Here is an 18,174-nt window from a genome sequence, read left to right as displayed (position 1 = left end):
TTCACATTGCATAAAATGACATACTTACTCCTCTGAAGGAGGAGGCCAAGTGGGGGTTTTGGCTTAAAGCTATTATTGGAAAGTTGATAGATGGAAGTAGGAACTAGAGACTCCCGGCATGAGCTTCTTGTCAATATTTATTTCCTGGCTGGGATTCTGTCTTTGGGTCAGACTTCTATCAGAGATAAAGAGGGTTGGCAGATTCAGATGTAAAGGGCAGGGGTGGGCACACTGAAGGAAATCACCAGTATCATTGCTCTCTGAGCTAAAAGGCAGTTAGATGCAAACCTTGATTATCACTGCTCTGATTAGTGTGTTTTAGGTTTCTGTATTAGGAGACCCTATACAAAATGGTTCCTTCTATAGATCTTAGCTGGGTAAATTTCCTCTTAACTATGTCCCAAGTGGATCACAAGCACCAAAACAACTAGGATTTTCTTCTCTATTTGTTTTTGTTTTATTTTCAGTACGCATAAAAGTTCAAGCAAACCTAGACATTTTCGGCTGCTACTGTCAGCCATATTGATTTTGTGTTAGACTTAGTTCACCTGAAAGATGAAGAAATCTCCCCAAAGATAAAATTCTTATAATTGAGCCCTACGCCCTATGCCTTGGCCATCATAATTTCCCTGCTTCTCTGTAAATGGTGCATATCTTCCAGTGGTTTCTGATAAGATATGGGCCTGTTTTTATCCCTGTGTTCCATTCTCCTCTGGCATTTATCACGTTCCTGCTCCCTGAATAACTTCCCAGAAGCAAAGCATAGAGAAAGCATTGAAAAAACAGAAAAAAGAAAAGGTGTTATGCTCAGTTCTAAATGAAATTCCCCACAGAAATGTAAGAGTCAGCATAACCATTAATGCAAACTCTCCAGTATTTAAGATGCCTCTAATTTTCCGGAAACAGGTGTTTGTTTGTTTGTTTGCTTGGACTATTTGGTTGTATAGTGTTTTTGGTTTTAGTTTTTATGGTTTGTGGGCAGGGCTAGGTCTATATAAAGTCATAAGAGGCAGTTGCTACCCCCGTCAATGCCTGGTTCATTAGATCCTTTGCTTTAACCCTCCTTTCTGTCCCATTGGGCAACTCCACAAGGCCTTCGAGTCTAGGGAAAAATTTGCTCTCCACACATTATGCCACATTGGAAATGTAAGTCCCTGTGTGACCTTCTCCAGAGATTTTACTCTAAATCTTACCTTGAGCTGTAAATAGAAAAGTACTTTTCCTTCTTAAGGACGTTGACTGCATTACAGAGCTTTGGGTTTACTTGAGGTCTCTGGCTGTTTATCCTCTAACGTTTGCTCCTGCTATGGGATTTAGCTGAATTTCATGAAGGAGAAAAAATAATTATCTTGATTTGATCAAACCCATCAGAAAAGGATAAATATTGATTGCTTAGACATTGTCAGTTCCAACTCCCCAATTTCACAGGTGAGAAAACTGAAGAAGGATTTGCACTTCATATTACATGCTCAGTTCATTTGTTTCCCTCTGTGCTCCCTAGAAACTGCACTTAAATGACACTAAAAATATTTTCATATGAATGCAATGGGACAAAAAAAATGAGAGCAGTAACACAGTAACCAAAAAATTAAAAATCATCAAAAAATCAGAGGAGTGGTAAATTAACATAGCAGATCTGCAAAAGCTGAAACTTAAGTCATCATCAGAAAGCAAAAAAACAAACAAAAAAACAAACAAGGAAGCAACCTAATTAAAAGGAGAAAACCACAAAAGTCCCAGAACAGCCAAACCAGGTCACCCTAGAGTGAGGGTTACTAATTAACGAAACACACACACACACACACACACACACACACACACACACAGGTCTTCTAAATACTTCTTTTATTATCATTCTTGTAATTATGAATAGACTGCCAAGATTCATCAGATATTTAAAAAAAACTTTAAAAAAAAAACAGCAAAAGGAAATAAAGGGAACTTGGTCAAAACAGATACTGCAGGGAAAAGGGAATGACAGATTGATATTGAACTACATAATAACAACACCAGTAGCTATGAGACTAAAGTGCACATGTGTTTACACACACACACACACACACACACACACACACACACACACACACACACATGATCAGAGGGGATGGTAGGGAGTATTTTAAAATGGAAAATTTTACATCTGCTTAAGGAATCAAGATTAAAAGTACAACAAAGATATTTTTCAGACTTGCCAGATCAGAGCTCAAAACTTTGACACCCATGAACACTTTTTCTAAAAGGTACTAGAAAGCAAAGTAGCAAACCAAGGACAAAGAAATTTATGAGATTTAGGAAGCTGGGGAGATACAGTAGACTCTGAACAGAGAAAAGGCCCAAGATAGTATTGAAGGCATATCCCAGGTTGACATTCATAGAGCAGGCTTTGGAAACATTGGTCCAGGTTAGAAGAGATTAGGTGACTCAGGGAGTCATTACCATTTTACCAACAAATCCTGCAATCAATAAAAAAAAATGTATTTTTTTTACTTGTTGTGAACTGAATGTTTGTGTCCCACCAAAACTCATTTGTTCAAGTCCTAATTCCATAATGTGATAGTATTTGGAGGTGGATGATTGGGGGAAATTAGGTTTAAGTGAGGTCATAAGGGTGGGGCCTTCATGATAGGATTGATGCCGTTTTAAGAAGAGCAAGAGAGCCTGGAGCTCTCTTCCTGCCATGAGAGAACACAGTGAGGAGGTGCCCATCTTCAACTCAGGAAGGGGCTCCCATCATGGAACCAGTTCAGCCAGCAGCTTGCCCTTGGACTTCTAGATACTGAAGCAAATGCCTATTGTTTAAGGCACTGAATACTTATGGTATTTTGTTATGCTAGTGCAGCTGGTTAAGACAATTTTCCAATATATATACACTTTTGTCACTTTTCCTCTCCATCACATAAGCTTAGTAACTGTAAGAAAATACTGAATAATTCCTAATCACTTTCCACTGATTTTTTAAATTTTTTGGTGTTTAATCATTTTAACAGAATGCTTGCAATTGACTTTTTTTTTTTTTTGGTACCAGGGATTGTACCCAGGGACACTTAACCACTGAGCCACATCCCCAGCCCCAGCCCCTTTTTATTTTGAGACAGTGTCTCACTAAGTTGATCATGGCCTCACTAAATTGCTGAGGCTGACTTTGAACTTGAGGTCCTCCAGCCTCAGCCTCCTGAAACTCTGGAATTACAGGTATGTGATGTGGCACCCGGCTTTGTTTTTCTTTAGCTATTTTATTAAAATCCTAACAAATAGTATAGAATGATATTTAGCATATATTGATAAAATCTTTGTTGTATATTAACATATAAGAGATATTGATAGATTTTTTGATATTAAACCATTTTAACATACCTGGAAACTATCCTAAGGTCATTATGTTCTTTTTTTTTTTTTTTAATATACTGCTCTATTTAATTTGCTTAATTAGCTTATAAAATTGCTTGGCAATTTTTCACCTACATTTATGAGTAATCTTGTTCTATGATTTTTTTTTTAGTTTATCTATCAAAGTGAAATATTTACAAAACGATTTATTAATCTTCTCATATCTTTCTGTTCATTAGAATATTTTGAACATTGGAATTATTATTCTTTGAAAACTTTAAAATTCAAGATTTCTACAAAACCATTTGGGTCTGGTGACCTTTTAATTAGAAAATATTCTGCAATATTTTAAGTGCAGTTAATGTGATTTTAAACCAAGCAAATACAAAAGACCCATCTAAATCCATTAGAACTAAATAACCTTTTAAATCCCCAGCTCGATCATCTGTAAAATGGGCATAATATTAGTATTGATTTAATCAGGATGCTGTGAGGATTAAATGGTAATATTTATATAAACTTTAGCATAGAACTTAACAGTTAATAATCAGTAAATTGTGTCTATAATGATAATTATTATTTATAATTCACTGCAGTTCATTAAAGGAGAGTCCACAAAAGACATGTCCACATCCTAATCCCCAAAGCCTGTGAATGTGACCTTATTTGGAAAAACTGTCTTTGCAGGTACAGCTAAATTAAGCCCCTTGGGTTGAGATCACCTGAATTATCAGGGTCAGCCCTAAATCCAATAACAAATGTCTTTTTTTTAAGCTACAGAGAAGACAACCTTGTGAAGACCAAGACAGAGATAAGAAATGCCTGGAGCCACCAGAAATTAGGAAGACAAGGAGGGATTCTTCCCTGTATCCTTCACAGGAGGCATGATCTGTCAACACCTACATGACTGACTTCCAGGACTCATACAGATTACAGATTTTATTGTCTAAAGCCTTCCAGTGTGTGGTAATTTGTTACAGCAGCTATAAGAAACTAACACATCTGTTCTAATACAGTGGCTAGAAAAATGTAAATAGTTTAGGGACTTCCTTTTCAAACAATAGAGTCTTGTGAATGATGGACATTAAGGGTTGGGCTATGATAGCAAAATGCATGTGTTCAAATCCCTAGTTACTAGCAGTATGATTTTTATCAATAACTTAACTTTTCTAGTTTGGTTTCCTCATCTAAAATGCATAGAATCAAAGTACCTTGAGGGCTACTGGAAGAATAAAAGGGATAATATTTAGGATAATGACTACAACACCAAAAGCAGCCCATAAATGTTAGCCACCATCATTACCTTGATTATACATGAGCTAAAATATGTAGGCCCACAAACAGACATTTCCAACTCAATTTCTCATTCCAGTATTTTAAGGGAATTTTGGCTTTAAATTTAGAAATATCATTTTAAGAATTCTGAGGGCAACATTCAAATGTCACATTCTAGGAATGTGAAGTTTTCATCTTTTCATTTCAAAAGTGAGCCCTCTGGTTTCTCAATCATCATTATTTAATTATTCCATCAAATATATCAAATTAAAGAGTTGTTCTGTCATAACAGAAAATGATTCCAATGGAAATCCTGACACATTGAACAATAAAGCGACATGTCCTGTCATTGGTACATCATCATAAAATTAAGTGCTACTCTTTGTAAATAGTGCATACAAAATATATTGTTTAACAGATGGCTGAAGATGGCAAAATATAGGTGCCTGATAACCACAAAGGTAGGAATTTCAAGAATATATTCCAATACCAGAGTAAAATAAATCATTCTTCTTTATGCTAGAATATCTTTTCTGTGTGTGATTACAAATCCCAGGAAAGCTTGGTTCTACTGGGTCTACTGACAAATTATATACTGAAGTTTCATTTGAACAAAACTCAGCTAAGAATAGACAGCCATTCACAGGAGTGACTATTCAGGTCACTAGGTCACTATTGATTCTCTGGGCTTCTCTCTCTCTCTCTCTCTCTCTCTCTCTCTCTCTCTCTCTCTCCCCCCCCCCTCCCCCCTGCCTTTATAAATGTGATTTCCTTGATAAATTATTATTTATCATAAATGAATAATATTAATGTAAGCAACACTTAATTGATTTTGTGAGTGTATGCTTAGTTGAGAAAGAAGAAAGGGAGAAAATTAAATTCACACGCAAATCTTGAATGACTCCTTAAGCACAGTAACCTGTTAATATTAAACTGTTACAACATAAGGCATGAATGTTCTTATTGACAGTTCCCCTCCCTTTTGCAGACAGGCAATGAAATTCTCAGGTCTTTATCTTGTGCCACACAGCATTGGATTAAAGTGGTCTTCAAGATAATAAACTCTTAGCATCCTGGTTCACAAACTCAGGTCTCAATACAAATTTAGGTCTACAAAAGTCCAATAATGTTTAATAAGTTGTTTAAAGAAAAACATGACTATTCTTCTAATAAAAAGGGAAATAAACTTCAAAAAAGTTGTTGTGAGAGAGAGCTAGTGGACCAAGAATGGAATCTCCAAGGTGACTCCCTTTGACCCCATTGGGTCCCAGAATATGTCCCCACAGAGGGCTCCAGGTGGCCCTTGAAGTGTTTTCTGCCTGGTGGGGAGAGCAGGATGCTCTCTGTGTTATCCTGGCTCAGCTCCAGATATTAAGGGCCTTCAACCCAGGGATTTGGCATCTGCCAGTCTTTAAGGCAATCTGAAGCAAGTTCAAGAGAGTATTAGAAGCTCCAATCACCTGATTTATCAATTTGGACTTGATCTTACTGCCTTAAGTCCAGCATCTATCTAAACACCAGCATCAACCTAGAGGAGACCTAGATGTCAGTCTCACTTTTAAGCTATAATTTGGGGGCTTCAGGACCACCTAACCTGACCACACCCTGCACAGATTTGGCATTTGTGCCTCCTTGGAACCTGCATTTGCAGCTCCCCATTTGCCAACACATTTGGAAGCAGGTGTAGCCATCTTGGATTATCCCAGAAGCAGAAGCCACCATCTTAAGGTGGGGCAACTATCTTCCTGAGACACCTGCTAAAGACTAGAAGCTCATTGTCAGGAACCTCTCATGCGTCTGGCTACAGAAGACTGGGAGATTCGAATAGTAGATGTAGATTTTTTTCCCCTCCTTTTTGAATTTTTAAGTTTTTATTTCTTTGTCTCACTCTCTCCATTTTCCTTTTGTTTACCTGTTTCCTCAGAGTCTCTTTCTCCCTTTTCTCATAATAACAACCAACTTCTTTGGGTTCTGCTTTCACACTTCCTACGATTTTGTACCTCTATATACTCTTTTCTTATCCCATTAATACTTACATCCTACGCCCCTCCCCATCCTCTTTGTCCACCATTAGAAACTAGACCTCATTGCAAAACTATTGGTTATACTGTAGATAATAATAGAACTCACCCGCTCTGTTTATTATGACAATACAGTTCATGTCTTTATAAGGGCTATTTGTTTTAGGACTGCATATTATCTGTACCAGGTGCTGCTAATATTGATCTCCCCCTTAAAGGAGAAGTTTTGGAAACCTAGAGGTCACTGTAAGCCTATAGGGGAGAAACTGCAACAACCCAGATCTGCACTGCTAGAGGGGAAGATACATGAACAACATGAAAAAGCAAGGAAAGAAAGTATTCCAAACACTCCAAGATTCTGTATTAATAGAATCCAATGACAGCATGGTAGAAGAAATGTCAGAAAAAGAGTTCAGGATGTATATAATTAAGATGATTCATGAAGCAAAGCATGAGATAAGAGAGCAAATGCAGGCAATGAATGTTCACTCCAATAAACAGTTAAAAGAGCAACTGCAGGAAGCAAAAAATCATTTCAATAAAGAGATAGAGATTCTGAAAGAAAAAAAAAAAAAACCCAACAGAAATCCTTGAAATGAAGGAAACAATAAACCAAATAAAAAATTCAACAGAAAGCAAAACCGGGTTTTCAAGATGGCGGCCTAGAGGGTGGCTGCATTTCGTGTTGCTCCAGGACTCAGGATTCAAGAGAGGAGATATTGAGACGCTTGGGACCAACTCAAAGCAGCCGGGTGACTCTCACCCCCTGGGGAGGCATCCCGGATGGGACGGTGGTCCCGGAACACAGGAAACTTTGTGAAGTAGAACTGCCGGCGAGATGCCCCTCCCCCCGCTGGAGCAGTGAACTCGGACAGCTGGGAGCGCCGTAGAGGAGGCCGCTTGGCACAGCGCTGGGACTCGGAGCAGCCACTGGGGCTCCAGCGGCTGCCCGGGGGAGGAGTGGCGGGGAGAACTGTGTGGACTCAGGACACCGGGGCCTGCCCTGAGGAGGAGGAGAGGAGCGTGGCCACTTGGATTCGGAGAGACTGCACCAGAGCTGCAGGCGGTTGCCAGAGGAGAAGCTGCGCGGCGAGCTGTTTGGAATCAGAACGACGCTTCTGAACACCGGGGCCTGCCCTGAGGACGAGGAGGAAGAGGAGCGGCCGCTTGGATTCGGGTGACTACACGGGAGCTACAGGCGGTTGCCAGAGAAGGGGCTGCGTGGCGAGCTGTTTGGACTCTGACCACTTCTGAACCCCGGGGCCTGCCCGGAGGAGTAGGAGAAGGAGGAGGAGGAGCGCGGCGGGTCCTTTGGACTCGCAGTGACTGCATTAGCGTTCCAGGCGGCTGCTCAGAGGACAAGGCGAGTGGTGAGTTGTTTGGTCTTAAAGTGACAGCTCCTGAACACAGGGGGGCTGCCTGGAGGAGAAGCGTGGTGGGACGCTAGGTCTTCAGTGGCCGCACCAGAGCTCCGGGCGGTGCCCAGAGAACCCGTGCAGCGGGTCACGTGGATTCAGAGCCACTCAGAGGGACTGCTCCTGAACACCCGGGGGGTTATCTGGAGAAGGAGGAGGAACGGGGAGGGTCACTTCGACTCGGAGTGATTGATTGCCCCGGGCTACGGGTGGTTGGTGGGAGGAGGAGGCACGAAGTGAGTTTCTTGGACTCCTAGTGACCGCACCGGCATACTGGGCGGCTGTCTGGAGGAAGAGGCCTGTGGCGGGTCTCTGGGACTCAGAGCAATTGTTCGGGGCCACAGGTGGCTGCTCAGAGGAGGGGCCACGCAGCCAGGCGATTAGGTGCAGAACAGGGTCCCAGGATCTAGGAGGCTTCTGGGTGGAAGAGCCACACAGAGACAGGCTTAGGGCGGAGCGAAGGTTCCAGGCCTATGGGCAAATTCTCTGAGGAGGGGCAGCCTAAGGAGATTCATCTGCGAAGGGTGAGGCTCCCAGGCCCAGGAGGTAGGGCCGGGCCCCTGGGAACTTTGCAGAGGAAGGCAGCCCAGCCCAGGCGGTAGCTGTAAATTGAGGGGAACCTCTAGGAGGAAACTGACCAGCGAGACATCCCCACTGGGTGAGTCTTCCCTGCCTGGAGAGGTTTCCCCACAAGGACGGTAAAACCAGAGACACAGGCCCAAACAGGCCTTGCCTCAGCCCACAGCCTAGGTCCCCTTTGGATGACCATTGGTCAACAAGTGGAGGCACCTCTGCCCACTAGCAGGGAATATACCCCACCTGAAGGCCACCACTCCTAGAAAGGCAGCTTCCTTGTGGAGCACCGCATTATCAACTTCCTCCAAGACTTCAGCCTACTGAAGGCTAAGAGGGGATATATATAGAAATCTTCAGGGACATTGTAAATCAACTGAGGAAATCTGCAATATCTCAGCGGTCCACTGATATCTGAACAAAATGAGAAAACAAGGAAAGAAAATGCTGCAAACAAATCTAGATGTTACATCAATAAAACCCAATGACAGCATGGCAGAAGAAATGACAGAAAAGGAGTTCAGAATGTACATAATTAAAATGATCAGAGAAGCAAACGATGAGATGAAAGAGCAAATGCAAGCATTGAATGATCGCACCAATCGACAGTTAAAAGAGCAAATACAGGAAGCAAAAGATCATTTCAATAAAGAGTTAGAGATATTGAAAAAAAACCAAACAGAAATCCTTGACATGAAGGAAACAATAAACCAAATTAAGAACTCCATAGAAAGCATATCCAATAGGATAGAACACCTGGAAGACAGAACCTCAGACATTGAAGACAAAATATTTAACCTTGAAAACAAAGTTGAACAAACAGAGAAGATGGTAAGAAATCATGAACAGAATCTACAAGAACTATGGGATATCATGAAAAGGCCAAATTTAAGAATTATTGGGATTGAGGAAGGCCTAGAGAAACAAGCCAAAGGAATGAACAACCTATTCAATGAAATAATATCAGAAAATTTCCCAAATCTGAAGAATGAAATGGAAAATCAAGTTCAAGAGGCTTACAGGACTCCAAATACACAAAATTACAACAGACCCACACCAAGGCACATTATAATGAAAATACCTAACATACAAAATAAAGACAGAATTTTAAAGGCTGTGAGAGAAAAGAACCAAATTACATTCAGGGGGAAACCAATACGCATATCAGCAGATTTTTCAATCCAGACCCTAAAAGCTAGAAGGGCCTGGAACAACATTTTTCAAGCCCTGAAAGAAAATGGATGCCAACCAAGAATCTTATACCCAGCAAAACTTACCTTCAAATTTGACGATGAAATAAAATCCTTCCATGATAAACAAAAGCTAAAAGAATTTACAAAAAGAAAGCCAGCATTACAAAACATTCTCAACAAAATATTCCATGAGGAAGAGATGAAAAACAAAGAAGCAAATCAGCAAAGGGAGGAATTATCCTAAAGGAATTGTCAAATAAAGGAGGAAACAAGTTGTGTCAAACAAATAAATAAGCAAAATTTTTAAAATGAACCAAATGACCGGGAAACCAAATCATATCTCAATAATAACCCTGAATGTTAATGGCCTGAATTCATCAATCAAAAGACATAGACTGGCAGACTGGATTAAAAAGAAAGATCCAACAATATGTTGCCTGCAAGAGACTCACCTCATAGAAAAAGATACCCATAGATTAAAGGTGAAAGGATGGGGAAAAACATACCATGCACATAGACTCAGCAAAAAAGCTGGAGTATCCATCCTCATTTCCGATAATGTGGACTTCAAGCCAAAGTTAGTCAGAAGGGATAAAGAAGGTCATTTCATACTGCTTAAGGGAAGCATAAATCAGCAAGATATAACAATCATAAACATCTATGCCCCAAACAGTGGCTCATCTATGTATGTCAAACAAATCCTTCTCAATTTCAGAAACCAAATAGACCACAACACAATAATACTAGGTGATTTTAACACGCCGCTCTCACAACTGGACAGATCTTCCAGACAAAAATTGAACAAAGAAACCATAGATCTCAACAACACAATCAATAATTTAGACTTAACGGACATTTATAGAATATTCCATCCAACCAAGAGTGAATACACTTTCTTCTCAGCAGCACATGGATCCTTCTCTAAAATAGACCATATATTATGCCACAAAGCTAATGTTAGCAAATACAAGAAGATAGAGACACTAGCATGTATTCTATCAGATCATAATGGATTGAAGTTAGAAATAAATGAAAGAGTAAAACACAGAAACTATTCCAACATCTGGAGATTAAACAATATGCTATTATATGATGAATGGATAACTGAAGATATTAGGAAGGAAATTAAAAAATTCTTAGAGGTAAATGAGAACAAAGAAACATCATATCAAAATCTCTGGGACACTATGAAAGCAGTACTTAGAGGGAAATTTATTTCATGGAGCGCATTTAATAAAAGAAGTAAAACTCAACAAATAAACAACCTAACACTACAGCTCAAAGCCCTAGAAAAAGAAGAACAGAACAGCACCAAAAGTAGTAGAAGACAGGAAATAGTTAAACTCAGAGCTGAAATCAATGAAATTGAAACAAAAGAAACAATACAAAAAATTGACAAAATAAATAGTTGGTTCTTCGAAAAAATAAACAAAATTGATAAACCTTTAGCCACACTAACAAAGAGAAGACGAGAGAAAACCCAAATCACTAAAATTCGGAATGAACAAGGAAATATCACAACAGACAGGATGGAAATACAAAACATAATTAGAAGCTATTTTGAAAATCTATACTCCAACAAAATAGAAAATTTCGAAGACATCAACAGGTTTCTAGAGACATATGAATTGCCTAAACTGAATGAGGAGGACATAAACAATTTAAATAGACCAATTTCAAGTACTGAAATAGAAGAAGTCATCAAAAGCCTACCAACAAAGAAAAGTCCGGGACCAGATGGGTTCTCAGCCGAGTTCTACAAAACCTTTAAGGAAGAGCTCATTCCAATACTTCTCAAAGTATTCCATAAAATAGAAGAGGAGGGAACCCTCCCAAACTCATTCTATGAAGCCAATATCACACTGATACCTAAACCAGACAGAGACTCATCAAGGAAAGAAAATTTCAGACCAATATCCTTAATGAACATCGACGCAAAAATTCTCAACAAAATTTTAGCAAATCGCATACAAAAACATATTAAAAAGATAGTGCACCATGATCAAGTGGGTTTCATCCCAGGGATGCAAGGTTGGTTCAACATCAGGAAATCAATAAACGTAATTCACCATATTAATAGACTTAAAGTCAAGAATCACATGATTATTTCAATAGATGCAGAAAAAGCATTTGATAAAATACAGCACCCCTTCATGCTCAAAACACTAGAAAAAATAGGGATAGTGGGAACATTCCTTAACATTGTAAAGGCCATTTATGCTAAGCCCATGGCTAATATCATTCTAAATGGTGAAAAACTGAAAGCATTCCCCCTAAAAACTGGAACAAGGCAGGGATGCCCTCTTTCACCACTTCTATTCAACATCGTTCTTGAGACTCTGGCCAGAGCAATTAGACAAACCAAAGAAATTAAAGGGATACGAATTGGAAAAGAAGAACTCAAGCTATCCCTGTTCGCTGATGACATGATTATATATTTAGAGGAACCTGGAAATTCCACCAGAAAACTCTTAGAACTCATAAGTGATTTCAGTAAAGTAGCAGGTTACAAGATCAATGCCCATAAATCCAACGCATTTTTATACATAAGTGATGAATCTTCAGAAAGAGAAATTAGGAAAACTACCCCATTCACAATAGCCTCGAAAAAAATAAAATACTTGGGAATCAATCTCACAAAAGAGGTGAAAGACCTCTACAATGAGAACTATACAACACTAAAGAAAGAAATTAAAGAACACCTTAGAAGATGGAAGGATCTTCCATGTTCTTGGATAGGAAGAATTAATATTGTCAAAATGGCCATACTACCTAAAGTGCTATACAAATTCAATGCAATTCCAATTAAAATCCCAATTGTGTACCTTACAGAAATAGAGCAAGCAATTATGAAATTCATCTGGAAGAATAAGAAACCCAGAATAGCTAAAGCAATCCTTAGCAGGAAGAGTGAAACAGGGGGTATTGCAATACCAGATCTTCAACTCTACTACAAAGCAATAGTAACAAAAACTGCATGGTATTGGTACCAAAATAGAAAGGTAGATCAATGGTACAGAATAGAGGACACGGACACAAACCCAAATAAATACAATTTTCTCATACTAGACAAAGGGGCCAAAAATATGCAATGGAGAAAAGATAGCCTCTTCAACAAATGGTGCTGGGAGAATTGGAAATCCATATGCAACAGAATGAAACTAAACCCATATCTCTCACCATGCACGAAACTAAACTCAAAATGGATTAAGGACCTCGGAATCAGACCAGAGACCCTGCAGATTATAGAAGAAAAAGTAGGTCCAAATCTTCACCTTGTTGGTCTAGGATCAGACTTCCTTAACAGGACTCCCATAGCACAAGAAATAAAAGCTAGAATCAACCACTGGGATAGATTCAAACTAAAAAGCTTTCTCTCAGCAAAGGAAACTATCAGCAATGCGAAGAAAGAGCCTACAGAGTGGGAGAATATCTTTGCCAATCATACTTCAGATAGAGCACTAATCTCCAGAATCTATAAAGAACTCAAAAAACTCTACTCCAAGAATTCAAATAGTCCAGTCAACAAATGGGCTAAGGAAAGGAATAGACACTTCACAGAAGAAGATCTACAAGCAATCAACAAACATATGGAAAAATGTTCAACATCTCTAGTAATAAGAGAAATGCAAATCAAAACCACCCTAAGATTCCATCTCACCCCAATTAGAATGGCGATTATCAAGAATACGAGCAACAACAGGTGTTGGCGAGGATGTGGGGAGAAAGGTACACTCATACACTGCTGGTGGGGCTGCAAATTAGTGCAGCCACTATGGAAAGCAGTGTGGAGATTCCTTAGAAAACTTGGAATGGAACCACCATTTGACCCAGCTATCCCACTCCTTGGCCTATACCCAAAGGACTTAAAATCTGCATACTACAGAAATACAGCCACATCAATGTTCATAGCTGCTCAATTCACAATAGCCAGACTGTGGAACCAACCTAGATGCCCTTCAATTGATGAGTGGATAAAGAAACTGTGGTATATATATACTATGGAATATTACTCAGCCATAAAGAATGATAAAATTATGACATTTGCAGGCAAATGGATGAAATTGGAGAATATCATGCTAAGTGAGATAAGCCAATCTCAAAAAGCCAAAGGATGAATGATATCGCTAATAAGTGGAGGATGACACATAATGGGGGGGAGGGAAGGGTTAGAGTTAGGGTTAGGGAGGGGGACAAGTATGGAGGAAGGAACTACTGTATAGAGGGTAAAGAGGGGTGGGAGGGGTGGGGGGAAGGGAAAAAATAACAGAATGAATCAAACAACATTGCTCTATGTAAATTTATGATTACACAAATGGTATGCCTTTACGCCATGTACAAACAGAGAAACAACATGTATCCCATTTGTTTACAATAAAAAAATAAATAAATAAAATTAAAAAAAATAAAAAAAAAAGAAAGCAAAACCAACAGAACTAGATCACTTGAAATACAGAACCTCAGACAATGAAGACAAAATATTAAACCTGGAAAATAAAGTTGACCAAACAGAGAAGATGGTAATAAATCATGAATGGAAATTCCAAGAACTATGAGATATCATGAAAAGACCAAATTTAAGAATTATCAGTACTGAGAAAGGCACAGAGATACAAACCAAAGTAATAAACAATCTATTCAATGAAATAATATCAGAAAATTTCCCAAACCTGAAGAATGAAATGGAAAATCAAATACAAGAGGCTTACAGAACACCAAATGCACAAAATCACAACAGATCCACACCAAGGCACATTATAATGAAAATGCCTAACATTCAAAACAAAGATAGGATTTTGAAGGCCGCGAGAGAAAAGCATCAGATTACATATAGGGGGAGACCAATACGGATAGCAGCTGACTTCTCAACCCAGACTCTAAAAGCTAGAAGGGCCTGGAACAACATATTTCAAGCTCTGAAAGAACATGGTTGCCAACCAAGAATCCTATACCCAGCAAAACTAACCTTCAGATTTGAAGATGAAATAACATCCTTCCATGATAAACAAAAGTTAAAAGAATTTACAAATAGAAAACCTGCACTACAGAATGTTCTCAACAAAATATTCCATGAGGAGGAAATGAAAAACAACAATCGAGGTCAGCAAAGGGAGGAACTACCTTAGAGAAAAACCACTCAAAGGAGAAACCAAGCCAACTTAAAAACCAAAAATAAGCCAAATGACTGGGAATACAAATCATGTCTCAATAATAACCCTGAATGTTAATGGCCTAAACTCATCAATCAAAACAAGTAGACTGGCAGAGTGGAATAAAAAGAAAGACCCAACAATATGCTGCCTGCAAGAGACTCATCTCATAGAAAAAAGACATCCACAGATTAAAGGTGAAAGGATGGGAAAAAACCTACCACACACATGGACTCAGTAAAAAAGCAGGGGTTTCCATCCTTATATCAGATAAAGTGGACTTCAAGCCAAAGTTAGTCAGAAGGGATAAAGAAGGACATTTCCTACTGCTTAAGGGAACCATAAATCAGGAAGACATAACGATAGTAAATATTTATGCCCCAAACAATGGTGCATCCCTGTACATCAAACAAATCCTTCTCAATGTCAGGAATCACACAGACCACAACACAATAATTCTGGGTGAATTTAATGGACCGCTGTCCCACTAGATAGATCTTCCAAACAAAAATCGAACAAAGAAACCATAGAACTCAATAACACAATCAATAACCTAGACTTAATAGACATATATAGAATATTCCATCCATCAACAAGCAGATTCACTTTCTTCTCAGCAGCACATGGAACCTTCTAGAAAATAGACCATATGATATGCCACAAAGCAGCCCTTAGGAAATGCAAAAAAAATAGAGATACTGCCTTGTATTCTATCAGATCATAATGGACTGAGAGCAGAAATCAATTACAAAATAAAAAAGAGAAATTACTCCAACACCTGGAGACTAAATAATATGCTATTGAATGAAACATAGATAACAGAAAACATCAGGGAGGAGATAAAAAAAATTCTTAGAGTTCAATCAGAATATCAGATTTTGATATGTTGTATTTGATACAACATATCAAAATCTCTGGGACACTATGAAAGTGGTACTAAGAGGAAAATTCATTGCATGGAGCACATTCCAGAAAAGAATGAAAAGTCAACAACTAAATGACCTAACATTACAGCTCAAAGCCCTAGAAAAAGAAGAACAGAATAATAGCAAAAGTAGTAGAAGACAGGAAATAATTAAAATCAGAGCTGAAATCAATGAAATTGAAACAAAAGAAACTATTCAAAAAATTGACAAAACCAAAAGTTGGTTCTTTGAGAAAGTAAACAAAATAGACAAACCCTTAGCCACACTAACAAAGAGGAGAGAGAAAACTCAAATTACTAAAATACATGATGAAAAAGGAAATATCATGACAGACACCACTGAAATACAGAACATAATTAGAAGCTGCTTTGAAAAATCTGTATTCCAACAAAATAGAAACTACAAAAGACATTGACAAATTTCTAGAGACATATGCTCCTCCCAAACTGAACCAGGAGAACATACACAATTTAAACAGATCAATATCAAGCAAAGAAGTAGAAGAAGCCATTAAAAACCTACAATCCAAGAAAAGCACAGGACCAGATGGATTCTCAGCCGAGTTCTACAAGACCTTTAAAGAAGATCTCATTCCAATACTTCTCAAAGTATTCCAGGAAATAGAAAAGGAGGGTACCCTACCGAACTCATTCCATGAAGCTAATATCACCCTCATACCCAAACCAGGAAAAGACACATCAAGGAAAGAAAATTTTAGACCAATATCCTTGATGAATATAGATGCAAAGATCCTTAACAAAATATTGGCAAACCGTATCCAAAAGCATATTAAGAAAATTGTGCACCACGATCAAGTGGGGTTCATCCCTGGAATGCAAGGATGATTCAACATTCATAAATCAATAAACATAATCCATCATGTCAATAGACTTAAGGATAAGAATCATATGGTTATTTCAATTGACGCAGAAAAAGCGTTCGACAAATTACAACACCCCTTCATGCTCAAAACACTAGAAAAAATAGGGATAGTAGGAACATACCTGAACATTATAAAGGCTATTTATGCTAAGCCCATGGCCAACATCATTCTTAATGGAGAAAAACTGAAACTATTTCCTTTAAAAATGGGAAGAAGACAGGGATGTCCTCTTCCACCACTTCTATTCAACATTGTCCTCGAAACTCTAGCCACAGCAATTAGGCAGAATAAAGAAATTAAAGGGATACACATAGGAAAAGAGGAATTTAAGCTGTCACTATTTGCTGATGGCATGATTCTATATTTAGAGGATCCAAAAACCTCCTCCAGAAAACTTCTAGACCTCATCAATGAATTCAGCAAAATAGCAGGCTATAAAATCAACACGCATAAATCTAAAGCATTTTTATATGCAAGGGACAAAACAGCTGAAAGGGAAATGAGGAAAACAACTCCATTTGCAATAGCCTCAAAAAAAATAAAATAAAATGAAATACTTGGGCATCAATCTAACCAAAGAGGTAAAAGATCTCTACAATGAAAACTACAAAACATTGAAGAAAGAGATTGAAGAAGACTTTAGAAGATGGAAAGATCTCCCATGTTCTTGGATAGGCAGAATTCATATTGTCAAAATGGCCATACTACCAAAAGTGCTATCCACATTCAATGAAATTACAATTAAAATCCCAATGATGTACCTTACAGAAATAGAGCAAGCAATCATGAAATTCATCTGGAAGAATAAGAAACCCAGAATAGCTAAAACAATCCTTAGCAGGAAGAATGAAGCAGGTATCGCAATACCTGAACTTTAACTCTACTACAAAGCAATAGTAACAAAAACAACATGGTATTGGCACCAAAATAGACAGGTAGATCAATGGTACAGAATAGAGGACATGGACACAAACACAAATAAAAACAATTTTCTCATACTAGACAAAGGTGCCAAAAATATGCAATGGAGAAAAGATAGCCTCTTCAACAAATGGTGCTAGGAAAACTGGAATTCCGTATGCAACAGAATGAAACTAAACCCCTATCTCTCACCCTGCACAAAAATCAACCCACAATGGATCAAGTACCTCGAAATCAGACCAGAGAACTTGCATCTTACAGAAGAAAAAGTAGGTCCAAATCTTCACCTTGATGGCTTAGGATCAGACGTCCTTAACAGGACTCCCATAGCACAAGAAATAAAAGCAAGAATCAACAACTAGGTAGATTCAAACTAAATAGCTTTCTCTCAGCAAAGGAAACTATCAGCAATGCGAAGACGGAGCCTACAGAGTGGGAGAATACCTTTGCCACTCATACTTCAGATAGAGCACTAATTTCCAGAATATGT

Source organism: Sciurus vulgaris (genome assembly GCF_902686455.1).
Source record: "Sciurus vulgaris genome assembly, chromosome: 12".
NCBI classification, from domain to species: Eukaryota; Metazoa; Chordata; class Mammalia; order Rodentia; family Sciuridae; genus Sciurus; species Sciurus vulgaris.
This window is presented reverse-complemented; position numbering follows the sequence as displayed.